Below are 16,290 nucleotides of genomic sequence, written 5' to 3' on the forward strand. Positions count from 1 at the left end.
GTGCATTTAATGCTTTGCGTGTTCCGTACAGCATCGCATTTAATGTTATACGCTTTTGTCAACTACCTCGAGCCTTGTTCACACTGTGTCTACTGACGTTGCCTTTAATAGCTTCTAACGTTCCTTTTGTCAGTCAGCGTAGCCTGCCACATGTACTTCATTCTGATCTGATGTTTGTGAATACAACCTTTGAATATCATCAGAGTCAAACAGCTTGGTGCAAAGCATCTTCTGATCTTCTGACCTTGAAGTGCTTCTGTGCGTGATACCATCAGAACTTCAGTGCTTCTGATCTCATGTTCTTCTGATGCTTCCATAGACCCATGTTCTGATTCTGCTTCGACCATCTTCTGATGTCTTGCCAGACCATGTTCTGATGTTGCATGCTGAACCCTTTGAGACAAAGCTTCTGAGCGCTGAATTATGCATACTCTTTATATATTTCCTGAAAAGGAAATTGCATTGGATTAGAGTACCATATTATCTTAAGCAAAATTCATATTATTGTTATCATCAAAACTAAGATAATTGATCAGAACAAATCTTGTTCTAACAGTTAAGGATCATGTTCTTGACTTCTATGTTAAGGGAAAGCCTCGTTTGAGACATTAGCTCTCTTTCTGTGAACTGTCTCTCACTTCCTCCTTGAATTCATGCATCTCTCCTACAGTGGAGGTTCTAGTCTGGACTAGGCTAGGGTTGTAGTCCTTAAGTCCTTGTAGTTTTCTTTGTTTGTTGCATCTGCTTATTCTGCATACATCTTTTGTAATCCTGCTTGTTTAATCAATGAAAAGTTTAATTCTGTTTCTTTCCTTTGTCGTTTTCTACATCTGAATCTTTTATATTCTTTTTGATGTTATGACAAAAAGGGGGAGAAAATATATGATAAATGATCTGATTAATATTATCAGTTACCGGGTAAAAAGGCCCCACATTACTAACAGAACTTGCAAAGTTCTATGCTTTAAGTTGTGTTGTTGCAGGAATTGAAGATTCTCTTTAAAGATCAACATGAGAAGCAACAAGATGAATCAAGTTCTTGGATTCTTGAAGCAAGCTGAGTGTTATGAAGCTTCAGAATCAGAAGCAAGAAGGAAGAATGTTCAGATATTCTGATGATAGAATATGATCTGAAACATTATGTCTATTTGTTCTGATACATTCTATATGGCTCTGATACATATTATGTGTTCTGAAACATATTCTATGTTTTGACTCATTCATGCTAACTTTTGTCGTTTAGTTTTGTTCTGTAACATTTCAGGATGTAGAGATGCTCTGATGATGCTCTGGTACATTCAACAATGTTCTGATACAATCTAGCATGAAGTGATGTAAGGAGAAATTCAAGCTCTGAAGCTGTCCCGATGGAAGCAGAAGTCAGAAGCTGGGAATGTTCTGAAGATCAAAGAAATTCAAGTTCTGAAGTTGTCCGATGGAAGTAGAAGTCAGAAGCTGTGAATGTTCTGAGGATCTAAAGAAATTCAATGTTCTGAAGCTATCCTATGGAAGCAGAAATCAGAAGTCATGAATGTTCTGAAGATCAAGCACTGTGAACGTCTCTACTGAAATACTCAAGGAAGTCTTTTATTTATAAAATTCTTCTAGTATTAATTTCAGGGGGAGATTATTCATCTCAGGGGGAGATTGTTAATCTCAGGGGGAGACATATTCACATGCTTATGCTATAGCTGTGTAAATTGTCTTTAGCCGTCTGCTCTTTCTGATCGCAAATTCATATCATTTATATATGTTTTTGTCATCATCAAAAAGGGGGAGATTGTTAGAACAAGATTTGTTCTGATCAATATTCTTAGTTTTGATGATAACAAGGATATGAATTTTGTGTGAGATAATGTGGTACTCTAATACATTGCAATTTCCCTTTCAGGAAATATATAAAGAGTATGCACAAATCAGCGCTCAGAAGCTTTGTCTCAGAAGGTTCAGCATGCAACATCAGAACATGGTCTGGCAAGACATCAGAAGATGGTCAAGGCAGAATCAGAACATGGGTCTATGGAAGCATCAGAAGAACTTGAGATCAGAAGCAGAAGCACTGAAGTTCTCATGGTATCACGCTCAGAAGCACTTCAAGGTCAGAAGACAAGAAGATGCTATGCACCAAGCTGTTTGACTCTGATGATATTCAAACGTTGTATACACAAACATCATATCAGAAGAAAGTACAGGTGGCAGGCTACGCTGACTGACAAAAGGAACGTTGGAAGCTATTAAAGGCAACGTCAGTAGACACAGCGTGAACAAGGCTCGAGGTAGTTGACAAAAGCGTGAAACATTAAATGCAATGTTGTACGGAATATGCAAAGCATTAAATGCTCCCAACGGTCATCTTCTCAAGTGCCTATAAATATGAAGTTCTGATGAGAAGCAAGGTTAACAAATCCTGAACGAACTTATTCTGAAAAACTTGTTGAAACGATGTTCAACTCAAAGCTCAGAAACTTCATCTTCATCAAAGCTCACTACATTGCTGTTGTAATATATTAGTGAGATTAAGCTTAAACATTAAGAGAAATATCACTGTTGTGATTATAGCTTTTCAGAAGCATTGTAAAACTCTTATTTGATTACATTAATTTGTAAGTAACTAGAGTGATCAAGTGTTGATCAGGATACTCTAGGAAGTCTTAGCTTGTGTCTAAGCAGTTGTAATTAGAGTGATCACGTGGTGGTCAGGATACTCTAAGAAAGTCTTAGCTTGTGTCTAAGCATTTGTTCCTAGAGTGATCAGGTTGTGATCAGGATACTCTAGAAGACTTAGTCGTGGGCTAAGTGGAAAACCATTGTAATCTGTTGCGATTAGTGGATTAAATCCTCAGGTGAGGTAAATCACTCCGTGGGGGTGGACTGGAGTAGTTTAGTTAACAACGAACCAGGATAAAAATAACTGTGCAAATTGTTTTTATCGTTCAAGTTTTTAGACTACACTTATTCAAACCCCCCCTTTCTAAGTGTTTTTCTATCCTTCAATACAGACCAATGAAACGCGGAGTCAACTTCCTTGATTTCAGTGCTCTACCAACACCGGTCGTAGGAGTCACCCTCAAGAACACATGATCTCCTTCTTGAAATTCAAGTGTCCTTCGTCTTTTATCATGGTAGCTTTTCTGGCGACTCTGAGAAGCCTTCATCTTCTCCTGAATCAATTTAATCTTCTCTGTGGTCTCTTGTACAATTTCTGGTCCAATCACCGTACTCTCACCAGATTCATACCAACACAAAGTTGTTCTACATCTCCTACCATACAAAGCTTCAAATGGAGCCATACCAATGCTCGAATGAAAACTATTGTTGTATGTAAATTCAATCAACGGCAAATAACTATCCCATGCACCACCTTTTTCCAATACACAGGCACGCAACAGATCTTCCAATGACTAAATTGTCCTTTCAGTCTGACCATCAGTCTGTGGATGATAAGCAGAACTCAACCTCAATTTAGTACCCAAAGCCTTCTGCAAACCTTCCCAGAATTGAGATGTAAACCTTAGATCTCTATCTGACACGATACTCGAAGGAATACCATGCAGACTTACTATCTTCTCAATATACAATTGAGCTAACCTCTCCATCGGGTAATCCATTCTCATCGGTATAAAGTGAGCAGACTTCGTCAACCTGTCCACAATAACCCAGATAGCTTCACAATTCTTCACCGTCTTCGGCAAACCAGAAACAAAATCCATAGATATACTATCCCACTTCCACTCAGGAATAAATAACGGTTGCATAGCTCCATACGGCTTCTGATGCTCAATCTTCGACTTCTGGCAAGTCAAACAAGCATAAGCAAATTCAGCTATTTCCTTTTTCATTCCAGGCCACCAAAACAGCTTCTTCAAGTCATGATACATCTTGGTAGCACCAGGATGAATACTTAATCCACTACAATGTCCTTCCTCAAGAATACTTCTTCTCAATTCGGCAACATCAGGAACACAAACACGATTGCCAAACCTCGTTATACCATTCTCGTTGATTCTGAATTCACCTCCCTTACCTTGGTTAATCAGAGTCAACTTATCAACTAACTCTACATCAGTCTTCTGACCCTCTCGAATTTCCTCCAGAATACCACTAGTCAGTTTCAGCATACCCAATTTAACACTGTTAGGAGTGTCTTCGCATACTAAACTTAAATCTCTGAATTGTTTAATTAAGTCCAATTCCTTCACCATCAATATAGACATATGCAAGGACTTCCTACTCAAAGCATCGGCAACAACGTTTGCTTTACCCGGATGGTAATTCAGCCCAAAATCATAATCCTTGAGAAATTCTAACCATCTCCTTTGTCTCATATTTAGCTCTTTTTGATCAAAGAGATACTTCAGACTCTTGTGATCACTAAATACTTCAAACCTTGAACCATACAGATAATGCCTCCACAGCTTAAACACAAATACAACTGCTGCCAACTCTAAGTCGTGAGTCGGGTAATTCTTCTCATGCACTTTGAGTTGTCTCGACGCATAAGCGACTACCTGTTGGTTATTAGTACACCCACTAATCCCATCAATGAAGCATCACAATAAACAACCAAAGATTCCGCCGAATTTGGCAAAATCAAGATTGGCGCACTAGTCAACCTCTTCTTTAACTCTTGGAATCCTTCTTCACATTTCGAATCCCAGATGAACGCTTGACCCTTCCTAGTCAACTTAGTTAATGGCAACGCTAACTTTGAAAAGCCTTCAATGAATTTTCTATAATAACCCGCAAGACCAAGAAAACTACGGATTTCAGAAACTGACTTCGGAGCTTCCCACTGAGACATAGCTTCTACCTTTGTTGGATCCACGGCGATACCATTCTTGGAAATCACATGTCCAAGGAAACTTACTTCGCTTAACCATAATTCACACTTCGACAGTTTAGCATACAGCTTCTTCTCTTTCAGCAATTCTAATACCACTCTAAGATGATTTGCATGCTCTTCTTCAGTCTTAGAATATATTTAAATATCATCTATAAACACCACCACGAACTGGTCGAGATAGGGATGAAAGATCCTATTCATATATTCCATAAAAACACCAGGTGCATTAGTAACTCCAAATGGCATCACAGTATATTCGTAATGACCATACCTTGTTCTAAATGCAGTCTTCTGAATATCGTCTGTCTTCACCCGAATCTGATGATATCCCGACCTCAGATCAATCTTACTGAACACGCACGCCCTAACTAATTGATCCATTAAATCATCAATCCTCGGCAACGGATACCGATTCTTGATAGTAACTTTATTCAGCTGTCTATAATCCACACACAGCCTCATCGATCCTTCTTTCTTCTTTACTAGTAACACCGGTGCACCCCACGGTGAAACACTAGGACGAATAAATTCCTTCTCAAGTAACTCTTCCAATTGACTCTTCAATTCAGCCAATTCCGATGCCGACATACGATAAGGTGCCATCGACACAGGACTAGTTCCCGGAATTAACTCAATAGCAAATTCCACTTCTCTCTCAGGTGGCAACTCTCTAACATCTTCTGGAAAGACTTCGGGAAAGTCGCATACTACCGGTAATTCATCACTCACCACTTTCTCCTTCACTGCCATAGATGCAATCAACATAAACACAGCAGCCCCGTCCTTAACTGCTTCATTTACCTGCCTAGCAGTCATCGCCAAACCATCCACACTCACATCTTCAGGAAAAATAACCGTCTTCAAGAAACAATTGATATGAACCCGATTGAATTACAACCAGTTCATTCCCAGAATAACATCGAGTTGTTCCAACGGAAGGCACACTAAATCCATTCCGAACTCTTTACCAAAAATATCAATTGGACAGTTCAAACAAGCAAACGAAGTAGTCACTGAACCCGACGCAGGAGTGTCAATAACCATACTTCCATTTATATAAGATATTTCTAAATTCAACCTTTTAGCACAGTCCATAGAAATAAAAGAATGTGTTGCGCCAGTGTCTATAATCGCAATTAAAGGAGTGCCATGAATAAAACACGTACCTTTAATCAACCGATCCTCTGGAGTAGTCTCAGAACCAGATAAGGCGAACACCTTACCACCAGCTTGATTCTTCCTCGGCTTAGGACACTTAGGACTAATATGACCCTCTTCTCCGCAGTTGAAACAGATTATAGTGTTCCCTTTGCACTCAATAGCAATGTGACCTGCCTTTCCATACTTATAGCACTTCTTTTCTTCACTTTTGCACTCGTGGATACGATGTCCAGGTTCTCCATACTTAAAGCACTTAATAGGGGCACTAGAGTCTCCCCCACTAGGCTTCTTCCAGCCTCCAGCTTTCTGGTTACCTTTACCATATGGCTTACCACGATCCATATGCTTCTTCCCCTTCCTGTCGACCAACTTGCAAGAGTGTGACGACTTCAGCTTAATATTGTCCTCTTCAAAGATTCGGCTGCAATCAACCAAATCAACAAACCTGCGAATCCTCTGATATCTGATACCCTGTTTAATCTCGACACGGAGACCATTCTCAAACTTAACACACTTCGAGAACTCGCTAGCCTCATCATTGTTGTAGTGGACATAACACTTCGCCAGTTCAACAAACTTGGACGCATACTCTGGCACGGTCATGTTACCTTGCGTCAGCTCCAAAAATTCAACCTCTTTCCTGCCCCTAACATCCTCAGGAAAGTACCTCCGCAAGAATTCTCTCTTGAACACAGCCCAAGTAATTGCAACACCAGCAGCTTCCAGTTCATCCCTACTAGCCATCCACCAATCATCATCTTCTTCAGACAACATGTGAGTACCATATCTCACCTTCAGATTTTCATCGCAATCAATCACCCAGAAGATCCTTTCAATTTCCTTCAACCATTTCTGAGCGCCTTCGGGATCGTGAGTGCCTTTGAACAATGGAGGGTTGTTCATCTGAAAACTGTTCAGCTGACTGTCAACACCAATTCCAACCCCATTGGCATTCCCTCCCAGTACACCAGCGATCATGCCCAGAGCCTCGGCAATCGCATCTTCGTTCCTTCCACCTCTTCCGGCGATTGTTTTGCTGAATATTAAAACAATATTCGTTAGAACAAGAAGTATCGATAGTGTCAACCTTACACTAATCGCATACAAGGGATTAACTAACACGAGACTCTGACTCTAACGACCGACTATGCTCTGATACCACAATTGTAACACCCTTCTAAAACCCCGCGGAAATATTTAACAATAATCAGAGTAAAACATGAAAAGGGCATCACAACTTCCATATAATTAAAACAATACTCATGTCATGCCATAAAAGAGAACGTTAAACCAAAATTATTCAGATTATCATGTTAACACAACGGAAATATCTTTAACATCTGAATAATGAAACAACCAAAGTCATAGACTTAAAACACCACCATAAATAAAACATCCAGTAGTAAGAGTTTATCAAATAACTCTAAATAACGTCCCCAGTGTTACACGACCAGAGCATGACACAGACCCAACTGACTCTAACGAATTACTTGATGAGCTAATCCTCACCAAGTACAAAAGCTACTCCTCAATCTGAAAAGTAACAACAGTAAGGGTGGGTCGCATTCACATTTAACCAATGTTATAAGATATAGATAATAAAATATCAATCACATATTATTCACCCAATTACAGTTACGATCAAATTCACAACAACACAATTAGTCACAACCAATACACAATCACACGTATTATAACATTGGACAATCTTCCATTCATGTTATAATAACACAAGTAGCCTAATGCAATGCAACTACGTGCATGTGGTACCAAATCTAGGATAGCCCATCTCACCTATCCACCATCGTCAAGGATACGGCGACACCCACTCACTAATTCCACACAATGGGAATTAGCTACCACTGATCCACCATCGTCAAGGATCAGCCACAACATAATTATGAAATGCATGTATCAACCATAACATGCTCGTCGTCAACATTAATCAACCAGATATCATAATCATCAACCAACACAATAATCAATAGCCACACATAGCTTATGCTATCCTCAACCATAGTAAAACACATATTTTACATCGACAATATATGTATATCAACCATCAGTTACAACCACGACATCATAACAGATAAAACATTCACCATAGTACCTGTACGCATAAACTATCACCACCGATTAAAATCAAGAGTTTTAATATAAAATTGAATCACGACCCAAAACACTATTTTATTATGTAAATCATTTGATTAGCTTTACAATGTTCGAAACGGCATCAAAATCTGATTTACGGTTTAAAAGTTAAGAGTTTTCAAAGTTAAGTAAAATCTAGGAAAAATCCGTAGAACCCGGTTCCTCCCTATGCGGGAACCGGTTCCTGAAATCCTTCAGAAACACCTCTCTGGTTTCTGTAACGCCCGGAAAATTATTTATTCGCTTAATTTAGACGTTTGTGATGTTTATTAAATTTTTGGTTTTGAAGCGATTTAGTCGGTATTAGTTCGGGATAGCGGATCGACATTTAATCAGAAATTTTAATATTTTTAGTAATAGAAATATTAATAAGCTAATATGTAGCGTTTTGAGAATTTTCTGAGTAATTGAGATTAGACCGTAAAAATGAGTTATTGAGTAATAAGCCACTATATTAAATAATCGAATTTTGTTTTAATTGAATAAAAAGTGGAATATTATTAAAAATAGTATTTTAATTTATTTTGAGTTAATGAGTTTATTGGGCTATTTTGATTTAGTAAAGATTGGTGAAGGGGGTGTTAACTCTTAGGCCCAATATTGTAGAAAAAAATAGGTTTTTAGTGTTAGTGTTAGAGTGAACAAAGAGAAGAAAACCAAAAGGAGAAAAAAAAATAGAAACCATTTTGAAGAGAGGAAGCTAGGTTTTGGAGAGGAGTAGAGGAGTCCCAATCCAAGTGCTAGAGTTGTAGAGATTTCTTCAATCCAAACAAGAGGTAAGGGTGGGGCTCTCTTCCTATAATAAGGCTTATGATTATTTGTATGTTGGGGTTTAGGGGTTTAGGTTGTTGCAATTGTTTGTGTTAATTGATTGCTTGGAGTAGGATTTTGCTATGAAATTATATGGGTTCATGTGGTTGCTTTTAATTGTTTGCTGTCTATTTAAAAATATATATATATATATATATATATATATATATATATATATATATATATATATATATATATATATATATATATATATATAAAGGAGAGGCGATGAATACACATGTATATGAATGGAGGGGATTGACCCAAAGCTGCGACACTTGTTTAACGTATTTTTCCATGACGCTGAAATCTTTTTCTTAATGCTACTATTGTTTCTTGTTTGTGGATTCCTTGTTTCTGTTTCCCCTGTTTTTTTTCTTAAATCGATGGCCATAGTAAGTGAGGGGTGTCCGCCCCACATATAATAGATGACTATTATTTATTTCAAAGTAGTGACTGAGAAATGGCATGTAGTATTTTATGAATGAATGAAATGGTTTCAATTTGTTTAACTTTAACATGTGGGTCATGTGAGTGGAAGATAAATGAATTTATGCATCTAGTTACTTGGGTAAACCGCCCCAATGCAATGCCTCTCCATCCATAGTTGTCTTTTATTATTAAATAAATGTTAATTAGTTGAGATGCACTATCCTATGTTAAATAAATGTTAAATAAATGTTGATCTCAGGTAGAAATGGAAATAAACTATACATATGCCTAATTGAATGAATAATTGAATGACACTATCCTATATTTTAATAAGTGAATGGTAAATTGGTATAATGAGACTTACTACCCATGTTGATAACCGCCCCCCCTTGTAAGCTTAATATATATATATATATATATATATATATATATATATATATATATATATATATATATATATATATATATATATATATATATATATATATATATATATATATATAATAACTAGTTCCTATTGGCAATGAACACATTTAATAATTAGTCCCGTTCGACCGAAATAGCGGAAATAGACGGTATAATTAGTTATCCGGAATTTGATGAAAATTGACGTGGTAGTTAAGTTTAATTAGTATATTAACGTGGTGGTGTTATTTTGTCGAAATTGTGATATTAATCGGTCGATTAAATTAATAGTTGAATTAATTTTTTATAAGCCTATTTAATTAAAATAAATTGAACTTAGATTAACTATTCGATTTAGCGGTAAATTTTGATATCTTGCGAATTTGACCGTGAATTTGATTGTTGTGAATATCTTTGAGATTGTTTTGCTAATGGCATCGTCGATTGATTTGATGAATTGTCGGAATTGTTTCGTTGTTGTATGAAGTTGTTGTATTATGTGTGAAGTGTATTACCTTTAATAATCAGTAATAATTGTGATATGGACGTGTTCCTTGTGACGAATATTTTTGTGAAGTAAATGATGATGATGGTGTTGTGTGATGTTCGTTTCATCGAGTCGCATGCATTTGCATATTTATTGTGACGGCCTGGATTGGCAAATTAGTGACGAAGGCTTATGCCTTGTGCCTCTGAATTGGGCAATTGGTGACGGGGGCTGAAGCTCCGATTGGTACCACATGCATGTACATGAGTCATGTCCCATATATTTCTATGTGATTCATAGCGTGACGTTTGTGACTTTGTTGTGATTTGTATTTTTGTGACTTATTAAATGATGGGATTATGTGAAGATGTGAATTTGTGACTTAATGATATAATGACTATATTAATACTTGTGAATGCGATTAACCGAATATGTCTAATTTCTAATATATAATTTATCATGCGCTCGATTATACGAATAGATATCTCACCCTTTCTTTGTTTTGCTGTTTTCTTTATATTGGTAACATGCAGGTGATTCGCATTGAGAGGAGGTTAGCCGAGTTGGTCTTGAGTCGTTGTCGCTCTGATACGTAGCACTCGGGGGGGACGAACGCGTTAATTTACTTGCTATTGATTTATTATATTTTGGCAAATACTTGAGTTGTTTATTTGAGATTGCCACTTTAATTGTGTTAATTGATGAATTAAGATGCTATGAAATCCTTGAACTAATTGTTGAGTTTCCGTTGCACTTCTATAGAAGTTGATTCATGTTAAAGTCTATTATTTTGATGTTGTCGGTTCTTCCGTATTTGGTGAATGCTATGTATCCGCTTATGCGACGAGGTGATTTGTCATTGAGAATGAATATGTGACACCTCAATTGCTTATTTTTGTGAATTTTTATACTCTAATTTTATTTAAATTCTGCGGGTAGAATCGGGGTGTTACATTAGTGGTATGAGAGCAGGTCGGTCTTGTCCGGCCAAGTGTTCAGTCGTAGTGTAGTCTAACAATCATGTATTGTTGTTTGTGCTGATTGTTTTTGTGTTGTAGTGACGCTATGGCTGGGAGGAATGACGCGGCGATAGCTGCTGCTTTGGAAGCGATGGCTCAGGCTATGCAGAACCAACCTAATGCTGACGAGAATGCTGGGTCTCGTAGTTTGGCAACTTTCCAGAGGGAGAATCCGCCAGTGTTCAAGGGTACGCATGATCCCGATGGTGCTCTTGATTGGTTGAAGGAGATCGAGCGAATCTTCCGTGTTATGGATTGCACTCCTACACAGAAGGTTAGATATGGCACTCATATGCTGGCTAAGGAGGCAGATGATTGGTGGCTAGAGACCCGTAGGAGGTTGGAGGCTCATGGTGAGGAGATCACTTGGATTGCGTTTCGCATGGAGTTCTTAAGGAAATACTTTCCTGAGGATGTCCGTGGTAAGAAGGAGATTGAATTCCTTGAGCTGAAACAAGGGAACAAGTCTGTTGTGGAGTGTGCTGCTAAGTTTGGTGAGCTGGCTAAGTTTTACCAATACTATGATGGTGCGAATGGTGAGTTTTCCAAGTGTATCAAGTTTGAGAATGGGTTGCGTCCAGAAATCAAGAAAGCAGTTAGTTACCAGAAGATCCGTATTTTTGCTGATTTGGTGGATAGTTGTCGGATTTATGAGGAGGACAACAATGCTCATTATCGTGTTATTAATGAGAAGAGGGGCAAGAATCAACAAAGCCGCGAGAAACCGTATGATGCTGGTAAAGGGAAGCAAAGAGTTACTCATGGTCATAAGACTAGTGGGGGAGATGCTCCTGCTAGGATTATATGCTTCAAGTGTGGTCAACCTGGTCATAAGAGCAATGCTTGTACTGCTGATATGAAGAGGTGTTACCGTTGTGGTAAGACGGGACACATGTCATCTGATTGTAAGCATAAGGATGTTGTTTGCTTTAACTGTGGTGCGGAGGGGCATATTGATAGCCAGTGTCAGAAGCCAAAGAAGACAGTTGTAGGTGGTAAAGTGTTTGCTTTGTCAGGAACTCAGACATCTAGTGAGGATGGCCTTGTTAGAGGTACTTGTTTCATTAATAGAATTCCTTTAATTACTATTATTGATACCGGTGCCACTCATTGTTTTATTGCTGTTGATTGTGTGAAAAGATTGGGTCTTACTTTGTCTGCTATGAATGGAGAAATGGTTGTCGAACTCCCCGCTAAGGGAACGGTGACTACTTCTCTAATGTGTTTGGATTGTCCTCTGTCAATCTTTGATAGGGACTTTGTTGTTGACTTTGTGTGTTTACCGCTTGTTGGTTTGGATGTGGTTTTGGGTATGAATTGGTTGAAACGCAACTACGTTCATATCAATTGTTTTAACAACACGGTGAGATTTTCTTCTCTTGAAGAAGAAGGAGTTGGTTTGTTAACCGGTAAGCAGTTGAAGCAACTGATGCAAGACGAAGCACAAATGTTCTCATTGATGGCGTCCTTGTCTTTTGAGAATCAAGTTCGAATTGATGAGTTAAAGGTGGTGAGAGAATTTTCTGAAGTGTTTCCTGATGACATTCCTGATGTACCTCCAGAAAGAGAAGTTGAGTTTACGATTGATCTTGTACCTGGTACCAGACCTGTTTCTATGGCACCGTACAGGATGTCTGCATCGGAGTTGTCTGAATTGAAGAAGCAATTAGAAGAATTGCTTGAGAAGAAGTTTGTAAGACCAAGTGTATCACCGTGGGGAGCACCCGTATTGCTTGTAAAGAAGAAAGATGGAAGTATGAGACTTTGTGTTGATTATCGCCAATTGAATAAAGTGACGATAAAGAACAAGTATCTACTTCCAAGAATTGATGACTTGATGGATCAGTTAGTGGGTGATAGTGTGTTTTCTAAGATTGATTTGAGGTCTGGATATCACCAAATTAGAGTAAAAGAAGATGATATTCAGAAGACCGCGTTCAGGACTCGGTATGGACACTACGAGTATTCGGTGATGCCCTTCGATGTTACTAATGCGCCAGGAGTATTCATGGAGTACATGAACCGTATTTTTCATACTTACTTAGATCGGTTTGTGGTGGTATTCATTGATGACATTCTTATCTACTCTAAATCTGAAGAAGAGCATGAAGAGCATCTGAGAATTGTGTTGCAAGTTCTAAAAGAGAAGCAGTTGTATGCCAAGTTGTCCAAGTGTGAATTCTGGTTGCATGAAGTTAGTTTCCTTGGTCATGTCATTTCTGGTAGTGGCATTGTCGTGGATCCTTCTAAGGTTGATGCTGTCTTACAATGGGAGACTCCGAAGTCAGTGACTGAGATTAGAAGTTTCTTGGGTTTAGCCGGTTACTTTAGACGGTTTATCGAAGGATTTTCTAAGTTGGCACTTCCGTTGACGAGATTGACTTGCAAAGGAAAGGCTTTTGTGTGGGATGTTCAATGTGAAGAAAGTTTCAATGAGTTGAAGAAGAGGTTGACGTCGGCTCCGGTTTTGACTTTGCCTAATCCATGAGAGCCTTTTGTTGTGTACTGTGATGCTTGCTTGATGGGGTTAGGCGGTGTGCTTATGCAGAATGGTAAAGTGGTTGCTTATGCGTCTAGACAGTTGAGGACCCATGAAAAGAATTATCCTACGCATGATCTTGAGTTGGCTGCAGTGGTCTTTGTGTTAAAGATTTGGAGACATTATCTTTATGGTTCTAGATTCGAAGTATTTAGCGATCATAAGAGTTTGAAGTACCTTTTTGATCAGAAAGAGTTGAATATGAGGCAGCGAGGGTGGCTTGAATTGTTGACGGACTATGATTTCGGTTTGAACTATCATCCCGGAAAAGCTAATGTTGTCGCCGATGCTTTAAGCCGAAAGACTTTGCATATGTCGACTATGATGGTTAAAGAGTTGGAGTTTATTGAGCAGTTCTGAGACTTGAGTTTGGTTTGCAAAGTGACACTGCATAGTGTTATGTTGGGAATGTTGAAGATTAACAATGACTTCCTTGACAATATTAGAGAGGCTCAGAAGCTAGATGTGAAGTTGGTGGATTTGATGGTAGGAACCGATCGAATTGAGAATGGTGATTTCAAGTTAGATGCATGTGGTGTGTTGACATTCCGAGATCGTATTTGCATTCCTGATGATGAAGAGATTAAGAAGGCAATTCTTGAAGAGAGTCATAGAAGCAATTTGAGTATTCATCCAGGAGCTACAAAGATGTATCAAGACTTGAAGGGTTTGTTTTGGTGGCCTGGTATGAAACGTGATGTGGCACAGTTTGTGTATGCTTGTTTGACTTGTCAGAAGTCAAAGATCGAACATCAGAAGCCTGCAGGATTGATGCAACCGTTAGAAGTTCTAGAATGGAAATGGGATAGCATTTCGATGGACTTTGTAACGGGATTACCTAACACCTTGAGAGGATTTGATTCGATTTGGGTGATTGTTGATAGGCTTATGAAGCCGGCACACTTTATACCTATTAACATCACATTTCCGATTACGAAGTTAGCAGAGATATATGTCAAGGTGATTGTGAAGTTGCATGGTGTACCTGTGTGTATTGTGTCGGATAGAGATCTGAGGTTTACCTCCGATTTCTGGAGAAGTTTGCAAGAGGCGTTGGGATCTAAGTTGAGGTTGAGTACGGCGTATCATCCACAGACAGATGGTCAGACCAAGAGGACTATTCAGTCATTGGAGGATTTGTTGAGAGCATGTGTTCTTGAGAAGGGAGGTTCGTGGGATACTTATCTTCCGTTGATTGAGTTCACTTACAATAACAGTTACCATTCTAGTATTGGGATGGCACCTTTTGAGGCGCTGTATGGTCGGAGGTGTAGGACTCCGTTATGTTGGCACGAGTCGGGTGAGAGTGTGGTACTTGGACCCGAGATGGTTAGGGAGACTACAGAGAAAGTTAAACTTATTCGAGATAAGATGAAAGCTTCTCAAAGTAGGCAGAAAAGTTACCATGACAAGAGAAGAAAAGATTTGGAATTTCAAGCTGGCGATCATGTGTTTTTGAGGGTCACACATGTGACTGGTGTTGGGCGAGCTCTGAAGTCTAAGAAGCTCACTCCTCGCTTTATCGGTCCGTATCAGATATTAGATCGTGTGGGGAAAGTTGCTTATCGTGTGGCGCTACCGCCAAATCTTGCTAACCTTCACGATGTGTTTCATGTGTCACAACTCAGAAAGTATGTTTCAGATCCGTCTCATGTGATCCAGATGGACGATGTGCAAGTGCGTGATAATCTCACAGTGGAGACGATGCCTGTGCGAATTATGGATCGCGAAGTGAAGGTTCTAAGAGGCAAAGAGATTCCATTGGTGAAAGTTGTCTGGTTGGGAGCTGCTGGTGAGAGCCTAACCTGGGAGCTGGAGAGCAAGATGCGAGACTCCTATGCCGAGTTATTTGAATCAGGTAAATTTTTATTTTCGAGGACGAAAATATTCTAGTGGGGGAGAATTGTAACGCCCGGAAAATTATTTATTCGCTTAATTTAGACGTTTGTGATGTTTATTGAATTTTTGCGTTTTGAAGCGATTTAGTCGGTATTAGTTCGGGATAGCGGATCGACATTTAATCAAAAATTTTAATATTTTTAGTAATAGAAATATTAATAAGCTAATATGTAGCGTTTTGAGAATTTTCTGAGTAATTGAGATTAGACCGTAAAAATGAGTTATTGAGTAATAAGCCAGTATATTAAATAATCGAATTTTGTTTTAATTGAATAAAAAGTGGAATATTATTAAAAATAGTATTTTAATTTATTTTGAGTTAATGAGTTTATTGGGCTATTTTGATTTAGTAAAGATTGGTGAAGGGGGTGTTAACTCTTAGGCCCAATATTGTAGAAAAAAATAGGTTTTTAGTGTTAGTGTTAGAATGAACAAAGAGAAGAAAACCAAAAGGAGAAAAAAAAATAGAAACCATTTTGAAGAGAGGAAGCTAGGTTTTGGAGAGGAGAAGAGGAGTCCCAATCCAAGTGCTAGAGTTGTAGAG

The sequence above is a fragment of the Vicia villosa genome, linkage group LG2 (assembly GCF_029867415.1).
Source record: "Vicia villosa cultivar HV-30 ecotype Madison, WI linkage group LG2, Vvil1.0, whole genome shotgun sequence".
NCBI lineage: Eukaryota > Viridiplantae > Streptophyta > Magnoliopsida > Fabales > Fabaceae > Vicia > Vicia villosa.